Genomic DNA, 9,253 nt, shown 5'->3' on the forward strand with positions numbered 1-9,253 from the left:
AAAGCTCTCTGAAGAAAAGAACTGCTTAAATATAAGTATTGAGCAAATGGAAGTTAATTTGATGAAAAATCAAATAAAGCAAAACCAAAGAATGAAAAACAATAGAAGGCAATGTGAAACATTTCATTGGAAAAACAACTGACTTGGAAAATAGATACAGCAGAGATAATTTGACAATTATTGGACTACCTGAAAGCCATGACTCAAAAAGAGCCTAGATTTCATCTTCCAAGAAATTGTCAGAGAAAAATTGCCCTTATATTCTAAAACCAGAAGGTAAAATAGAAATTGAAAGAATTCACCAATTACCTCCTGAACGAGATCATAAAATGAAAACTCCCAGGAACATTATAGACAAATTCCAGAGCTCTCAGGTGCAAGCAGCCAGAAAGAAGCAGTTCAAGTATTTGGAGCTACAGTCAGGGTAACAAAAGACCTAGCAATTTCTACATTAAAGGATAAGAGGACTTGGAATATGATATTCTGGAGGGCAAAGGAACTGGGATTACAACCAAGATACACCTACCCAGCAAAACTGGGTATAATCCCTCTTGGGAAAAATGGGAATTCAATGAAAGAGAGGACTTTCAGGCATTTCTGATGAAAAGCAATATATATACTTAAGCTGAATAGAAAATTTGACTTTCAAATACAAGACCCTAGAGAAACAGAAAAAGGTAAACAGAAAAAATAAATCAAAAGCGATATTAAAAGGTTGAACTTTTTACATTCCTATATGGGAACAGGATACTTGTAATTCATAAGAACACTCTCATTATTAGGACAGCTCGATGGAGTACAATGAGACAAAGGGCACAGGTGTGAATTGAATATGAAAGGATGATATCTTTGAAAAAATTTAAATTAAGGAGTGAGAGAGGAATATACTGGGAGAAAGAGAAAGGGAGACATGGAAAAGGGTAAAGTACCTCACATAAAAGAAACAAGAAAAGGCTTATTCAGTGGAGGGAAAAATGGGACAGGTACTGGGGAGTAATTGAACCTTACCTTCATCAGAATTGACTCAAAGAGGGAATAACATACATATTTACTTGGGTATAGTAATCTATTTTACCCTATAGGAAAGTAGGAAGGGAAGAGGAAGGGGGGGAGGAGATAGGAGAAATGGCAGATTGGGGGAGAGAGCAGTCAGAAGCAAAACACTTTTGAGGAAGGACAGTGTGAAAGGAGATAGAAATAGAGTAAATGTTATGGGGAGGGAATAAGATGGAAGGAAATACAGTTAGCAATAGTAACTTTGAAAAAGTTTTAAGAAAGTTTGTGTGGCAGGCCTCATTTCTCCAAAACATAGAGAACTTAGTCAAATTTGTTAAAATAAGAGCTATTCCCCAATTTATAGATGATCAAAAATATGAAGTTTTCAGATGAAATAATCAAAGCTACTTATAGCCATTTAAAAAATGCCCTAGCTCACTATTAATTGGAGAAATGCAGGTCAAAACAATTCTGGGGTACTACCTGATACATATTGGACTGGATAATAGGATACAGAGGGAAATGACAAATATTGTAGGGGATATGGGGAAATGGAGACATTAATGCACTCTTGATGAAATCATAAACTGATTCAAACATTCTATATAGTGATTTGGGATTTTATAGCCAAAGGTCTATAAAACCATTCATACTCTTTGACCTAGTAATATCACTACTAGGCTGGTATCCAAAAAGAAATTAAAAAATGAAAAGTTGAATTTGAAATAGAGGATGTACCCATCAATTGGGGAATGGGTGAACAAATCATGGGATGAGATTATGATGGAACACTATTGAGTAGGATGCTCTCAGAAAAACTTGGAAAACCTTACATGAGCTGATGCAAAATCAAATGAACTGTATACAAAGTAACAGCAGTATTGTAAGATGATCATCTGTAAATGACTTAGCTATTTTCAGCAATACAATGATCTAGGACATCTCTGAAGGACTTAGAAAATTCAATCTATCTCCAGAGAAAAACTGATAGTGTCTGAAGACAGATTGCATCATTTTTTTTTATTTCCTTTGTCTTAAGTTTTTTTTTGTCTGTTTTATTTTGCAACCAGACTAATGTGGAAATGTTTTACATGACTACACATGTACAACTTATATTGAATTGCTTTCATTCTTAAGGTGGAGGGAGGAGGAGAATTTGGAACACAAAGTTTTGAAAATTGATGTTAAAATTCCTTTTACATGAACTTGGGAAAAAATAAAATTCTAAATAAATGGGGAAAAGGAGAATATTTGGTTAGTTAATTAAATATTTCAATGATTATACAAACCACAATTGTGTACAAAAAAGAGTGGTTAAAATTTTCTTTAAATACAAGCACAAAAATGAAAGTTGCTTTTATATAGTATACTGTGTGAGTTGATAAACCATAGCTGATTCTGGATATTTCCCTTGGTCACTGCCAATTAAACTCCTTCGTCAAATAGCTGGATGGGGCAGCTAGGTGGCACAGTGGATAGAGCACCGACCCTGGAGTCAGGAGTACCTGAGTTCAAATCCGACCTCAGACACTTAACACTTACTAGCTGTGTGACGTTGGGCAAGTCACTTAACCCCAATTGCCTCACTTAAAAAAAGTAGCTGGATGAGTGCTTCTTTTAACATAAAAATATTTAACTTTGACGAAATAGATAACTTCTCCAAAGTCATTCTGCTTATTGAAATCCGTGATACTCTATAGTGAGGAAGAAGTAGGAACCTTAAAGTCTGTAGTTGTGCTGAGTGAATGTTTTTGGGTTTATCTGACTATCACTTATAAAAAACTAGGTAAATGTAACCAATTATAATGGCCTAAAAGGCCCCAAAGTAATGAATTATGCATTTTTAAGCCTTTAAGAAATCCAAAATGTGATGATACTGCAATTACTTGGTTTTGTGTAATAAAACTTTTTACTAAAATATAAAAGAAAATTCACTATAATGAAGATTATGCCCGTAGACAGTCTTGAATTTGATTGGGACACAAAAATGAGAGGAATAAAGCAACTAGAAGGAAGTCAGAGAACTATGCAGTCAGACTATGGAAGGGACAAATTTCAAAGGCTGTAATCAAAATTCATTAAAAGGAAGTAAAAAGAAGGTAAAGGAAAAAGTTTAAGCAAATAGGAATGACAAGAATATATACAGTAGGGGGCAGCTAAGTGGTGCAATGGATAAAGCATCAGACCTGGATTCAGGAGGACCTGAGTTCAAATCTGGCCTCAGACACTTGACACTTATTAGCTGTGTGACCCTGGGCAAGTCACTTAACCCTCATTGCCCCACAAAAAAAAAAAAAAAAAGAATGTACTTATTCCTGCCAGGGTTATAACCAAACAGGCCTAGGGTAAGGAGAGATGTGCCCTTTATCAGCCCTCTAAAAGTACACTGGTAGGGTTAAGTAAGGAAAATAAAAATAATTGATTTGACTCTTTGGGTGATTTAAAGACATAAAGAAAGTTGTGATGATCTAAGAGTCACTATGAATTTTTTGAAAATGAGTTAACTGAAAACAGTGGACCCTTAGGGTTTGGGGGTGGAAAATGAGTTTTAAATATTATTACCATTACTTATTATAGATCAAGAATTAGTTTGGTTGAATTTTTTGTTCTGAAACTAAAATATAATGTGGTCTCATTTAAGATGAAATGAAATATTTATACCAGTTCTCAGGGTTGTTGATAAAAGCATATAATTGTGAATGTTCCACACAGTGCCTGGCTTGTGCAGAGGAAGAGCAATGTAATATTCAGACTTTATATAGTCAGACCTTATAGGAATTCAATTGTAGAAAATGCTCTGCCACTTAAAAGGTGATCGTTTAAAGTTGGCATTGAAAGTTAACATATTTCATGTTGATATATTTCAGAAATTCAAATTACAATTGAGAAATAATAAAAAAAAACCTAAACATTTTAGTATGACAGAAGGCATGGCTTTGAAAATGTTTAAATTAAGCTTTACAAATGAGATGGAACTAGTAAATAAATGCCAAGGGTAATAAAATAATGCATTTGACTGAATTAATTCTTACCTGAATGGTAATAAGTTTTAAATACATGGCATTCTATAACTCCTTAGCTATTACTTTTTTATAAGAAATATTTGTATTTATACTTTTGGGTTCCAATTTTTATTCCTCTTTCCCTCCCTCCCCTCTCCCCTCCCTCAGGCAGCAAATAATCTGATATGGGTTATACATATATGGTCATGCAAAACATCTCCATATTTGTCATTTTGTACAATAAAACTTGGTTAAAAGAAAAAATGAAGAAACTGAAAAATCGCATGCTTCAGTCAATATCAGTTCTTCCTTTGGAGGTGGACAATACGTTTTATCAATAGTCCTTTGAGATTGTCTTGGATCATTGTATTGTTGAGAATAGTTAAATCATTTACAGTTCTTCATCAAACAGTATTGCTGTCTCTGTGTATGATGTTCTCTTTGTTCTGCTCATTTCACTGTACATCAATTCATACATGTCTTTTCAGGCCTTTCTGAAGTCATCCTGATTTTCACCATCATATACCACAATTTGTTTAGCCATTCCCCACTTGATGGGCATTCCTTTGATTTCCAATTCTTAGCCACCACAAAAAAGCTGCTGTAAAAATTTTTGTACAAATAGGTCTTTTTTTCTCTTTTTGGGGATATCTTTGGGATATAAACTTAGCAGTGGTATTGCTGGATGAAAGGGTATGCATAGTTTTAAAGGTATAACCCTTTGGGCATAATTCCAAATTGCTCTCCAGAATGGTTGGATCTTTTCACAACTCCACGAACAGTGGATTAGCATCCCAGCTTTCCCATATCCCCTCAAACAACCAAATATTTTCTGTTTTTGTTATATTTGCCACTCTGATAGGTGTGAGGTGATACTTCAGAGTTGTTTTCATTTGTATTTCTCTGATCAATAGTGATATAGAGCACTTTTTCATATGATTACAGATAGCTTTGATTTCTTTGTCTGAAAATTGCCTGTTGATATCTATTGAATGACTGGTATTTTTAAAAAAAATTTGACTCCGTTCTCTATATATTTGAAAATTGAGGCCTTCATCAGTTATTTGTTTCAAAAATTCTTTACTAATTTTCTACTTCCCTTGTAATCTTGGTTACATTAATTTTGTTTGTACAAAATCTTTTTAATTTTATACAATTAAAGTTATTTGTTTTACATTTTGTTTTGTTTGTTATATCTTCAGTGGTCCTAAATTCTTCCTCTGCCAATAAATCTGACAAATGATTCCATGCTCTCTTAATTTGTTTATGGTATCATCCTTTATGTGTAAAAAATGTACCCATTTTGACCTTATTGTGGTATACAGTATGAGATGTTCATCTATACCTCGTTTCTGCAATACTGTTTACCAATTTTCCCAGCAGTTTTTGTCAAATAATGAGTTTTTGTTCCAAAAGTTTGGATCTTTGGTTTTATCATATACTAGATTACTATAATCATATACTATAGTGTCATTTCTATCGATTCCATACCATTAATATACCTCTCTATTTCTTAGCCAGCACCTGATTGTTTTGATAATTAGTGCTTTATGATACATTTTGAAATCTGGTACGGCTAGACCACTGTCTTTCATATTTTTTTCATTGATTCCCATGGTATCCTTAAACTTGTTTTTTCAGATGAATTTTGTTATTTTTTTAGCTCTACAAAATATTTTTTATAGTTTGGTATGGTACTAAATAAATTAATTAACTTAGGTAGGATTGCATTTTTTATTATTTTGGCTTTGCCTACCCATGAGCATTAATATTTTTTTTTCCAATTGTTTAGATCTGACTTTATTTGTGTGAAAAGTATTTTATACTTCTGGTCATATAGTTGCCATGTTTGTCTTGGGAGGCAAATTTCGAAGTATTTTTTATTGGCAAGTTGTTTTAAATGGAATTTCTCTTTCTATATGTTGTTGCTGGGCTTTAATATATATAGAAATTAATATATTTAATATATAGAAATGCTGATGATTTATGTCATTTATCTTGTATTCTGAAACTTTGCTAAAGTTGTGAATAATTTCAAGTAACTTTTTAGTTAGTTCTCTAGGATTTTCTAAGTATAACATCACATCATCTGCAAAGAATTATAGTTTTGTTTCCTCATTACCTATTCTAATTTGTAACGATTGGAATGACGCCACCTGCTGGAGACTTACTGTAGAAGAGTTCAACCCATGAAGCGAAGGTCTTTGAGGGCAAGACCAGGAGTCTTTTCTTGGACATCAGGAAATAACCATTGGCTAGTGAGAGGAAGAAGGAAGGGACTAGCACTCTGCCTCGTGCTCTTTCCTGAGGACTCCGGCGGAGAAGGGAGCTAGAAATGCGCTCTCCCTTTAATAGATAGGAATCTAGGCCTTTCTTCTCTCTTTACCAAATTCTTATTCTCCTTAATAAATGCTTAAAAGTCTAACTCTTGCTAAAGCTTATAATTTATTGGCGACCACTCATTGGATATTTTAGACGGACTAGCTAGAATTTTAGCCCTTAACAAATTCCTTTAATTAATTTTTCTTCTTTGATTGCTAATGCTAACATTTCTAATACAATGTTAAATAATAGAGGTGATAACGGGCATCCTTGCTTCACCTCTTATTGTTTTGGGAAGGCTTTTAGGTTATCCCCATTACAGATAATGCTTGCTGATGGTTTTAGGTAAATAGTAGTTATCATTTTAAGTTAATCTCCTTTTATTATTATGCTCTAATGTTTTTAGTAGGAATGGGTGCTGTATTTTGTTAAAGGCCTTTTCTGCATCAATTCAGATAATCATATGATTTCTATTGCTCTTGTTATTGATTTGGTCAATTATGCTGATAGTTTTCCTAATATTGAACCAACCCTGCATTCCTGGTATGAATCCCAACTGGTCATACTGTATGATCCTTGTGATATATACCTGTAATCTTGTTACTAGTATTTTATTTAAAATTTTTGCATCAAAAATATGGAACACTTAATTAATTTTTGTTTCATCTTTGAGCAGGGGCCAGCTAATCTTATCTGTATTATTTCAATTTTAGTTTATGTGCTACTGAAGTGAGCACCTTAGTTATTTCTAAGCATCTTTCTTATACTGTAAAATTTGAGTGGCCATTATATCATAAATGCCATTGTCACTTTGCGGGTTTTTTTGGATGTTGCTATGAATTGAACAGAATTTGACAAAAAATGTTTGAAAACTTAAATATTTAATGTTTTAAATGAGAAAGCAATAAAGTGTCACTGTTGGGAGAACTTCCTACTCTGACTAAGTCTTCAGAAATTCTATAGTGCTTCCCAGACAAATTGCAAAAAATTACAATTTAACTTTAAATAAAGAAGTGAATTTTCTTTAATTCATTTGGAAAATCATAAAAAACGTATGTGTTAATAATTAGTGAACCTACAAAAATAACATTCAGTCAAAGACATTTTTAAACAATGTACTGTTACTAAATATAATGTTCTCTTCATTCTGCTTATTTCACTTTTGATGATTTTGTGCAAGTCTTTTTATGTTTTTTCTAATACCACTGAGCTCATCATTTCATATACCAAGGAAGTATTCTATCATTATCATATACAAAAACTTTCTCAGCCATTTCCCAATTGATGGGCATTCTTGCAATTTCAAGGTCTTTGACACCACAAAGAGTTACTTATGAACATTTTAGAACATATAGATTCCCGCCCCCCCATCACCTTTGGAAGTAGACTTAGTTGTGGTATTGCTGGATCAAAGGATATAAGTAGTTTAATAACTCTTGGGGCATAATTTCAGCTTGCTCTCCAAAATGGTTGGGTCAGCTCACAATGTCAGCAACAATGAATTAGTGTCACAATTTTTTCCATACCCCCTCCAACATTTATCATTTTCCCCTTCAATCATTTTACACAATCTGGTAGGTATAAAATATATCTTAAGGTTATTTTAATTTGCATTTCTCTAATCACTATTGATTTAGTGACTATAAATTGTTTTGATTTCTTCATTGGAAAACTCCTTGGTCATATCCTTTGACCATTTGTTAATTGGAGAATGATTCATATTCTTATAATATATATTATTTCTTAAGCAAGGCTGTTAGAGGAATATGGATTTTTGTCTATTTTTCACCTCACAAATAATAATGTTCACAACATAATTTGTTCTTCTTCCATCTGTTTATAGAAAGGTTTACTTCTGAGAACATGTACTTATTTATATTTGTTTCTCTTTTTTTTGCAATGAGTGATATTGTTCCTATGGTATCTATTGTGCTTAGACATATGACATTAAATATATGGCATTAACCTATTTTTAAAAAATAGTGTGATATGGCTTCCCTGCCAGCATCAAATGTTCCCATTATTCTGACTGCTATACTGTCACCTTATCTAGGCTACCCACTATTAGGGAGTTGGGTTTTACAGCTATAAAGGGCAATGCTGTTGGCAGCATGTGTAGCTAATTCAGCCAGGAGAATAAGCATAGACTATTTTTTATTTCCTTAAAAATAATAATGCATTAGAAACATAGTATAATAAGTGTAGTGCTCTCACAAGAAATTTAATAAATACTGGTTTTCCTTACTATTTCTTTTCTAGCTAGTTTTCATAGGTTTCCCCCACTCAGGGATTTTGAGACAATCCTTACACTGAGAAGATACTTCCTCCCTTATGAAGCACACTTATTTTCTTAAAAAACAAATCAATGCCTTTGAGTGATCAATATAAATCTAAGACAATAATAGAATGATGACCTTTTGCCAGTATTCATTTTCTTATACTCTATAAGGTTTTTTCTGAGAATGTAATTTTCAAGGTGTATGGGGGTGGTGGAGAGTTGAACAAAGTATGTTTTATAAGCATCTGAATCATATTCATGACACTTGCCAAAAATGAAATATTTTACTTTAAGGCTAAATCAATAAAAAGAAGCAGGGTTTCATATTAACCTTCTTTTAGCTATTTCCATTGCTCCTCTACATGTCTGTCAGTCTGAGTTGTAAATACTGACAGGAGCAAAGCTTCTGAGGATCAATAAATCTTTATAGTGATTTTAATAAAAAATCTATGTGGTTCAAAGATTTAACGTAGATTTAAGTTTTTTTATGATAACAAAAATTGATGGCTTCTCTTCATATTTTTTCATGACATCATATCCCAGACAACAGAAATATATTGTTTCTTCCTGGAAACCAGAGATGGAGTCTAGAACATCCACATTTGTACCAGGAAGCAAGAATCAACAGAATTTAAAACCTTTTTTTTTTTTTTTT

The 9,253-nt window shown here is 32.8% G+C and overlaps 1 non-coding gene across 1 annotated transcript; it reads right to left on the minus strand.

Moving 5' to 3' along the window:
- Positions 1 to 6,951: 6,951 nt before the first annotated feature.
- Positions 6,952 to 7,057, minus strand: LOC122733091. Its single transcript, XR_006353697.1, has one exon. It is a non-coding gene; the product is annotated as a U6 spliceosomal RNA (small nuclear RNA).
- Positions 7,058 to 9,253: the final 2,196 nt, after the last annotated feature.

This window comes from Dromiciops gliroides, chromosome 6 (genome assembly GCF_019393635.1).
Source record: "Dromiciops gliroides isolate mDroGli1 chromosome 6, mDroGli1.pri, whole genome shotgun sequence".
Classification (NCBI taxonomy): Eukaryota; Metazoa; Chordata; class Mammalia; order Microbiotheria; family Microbiotheriidae; genus Dromiciops; species Dromiciops gliroides.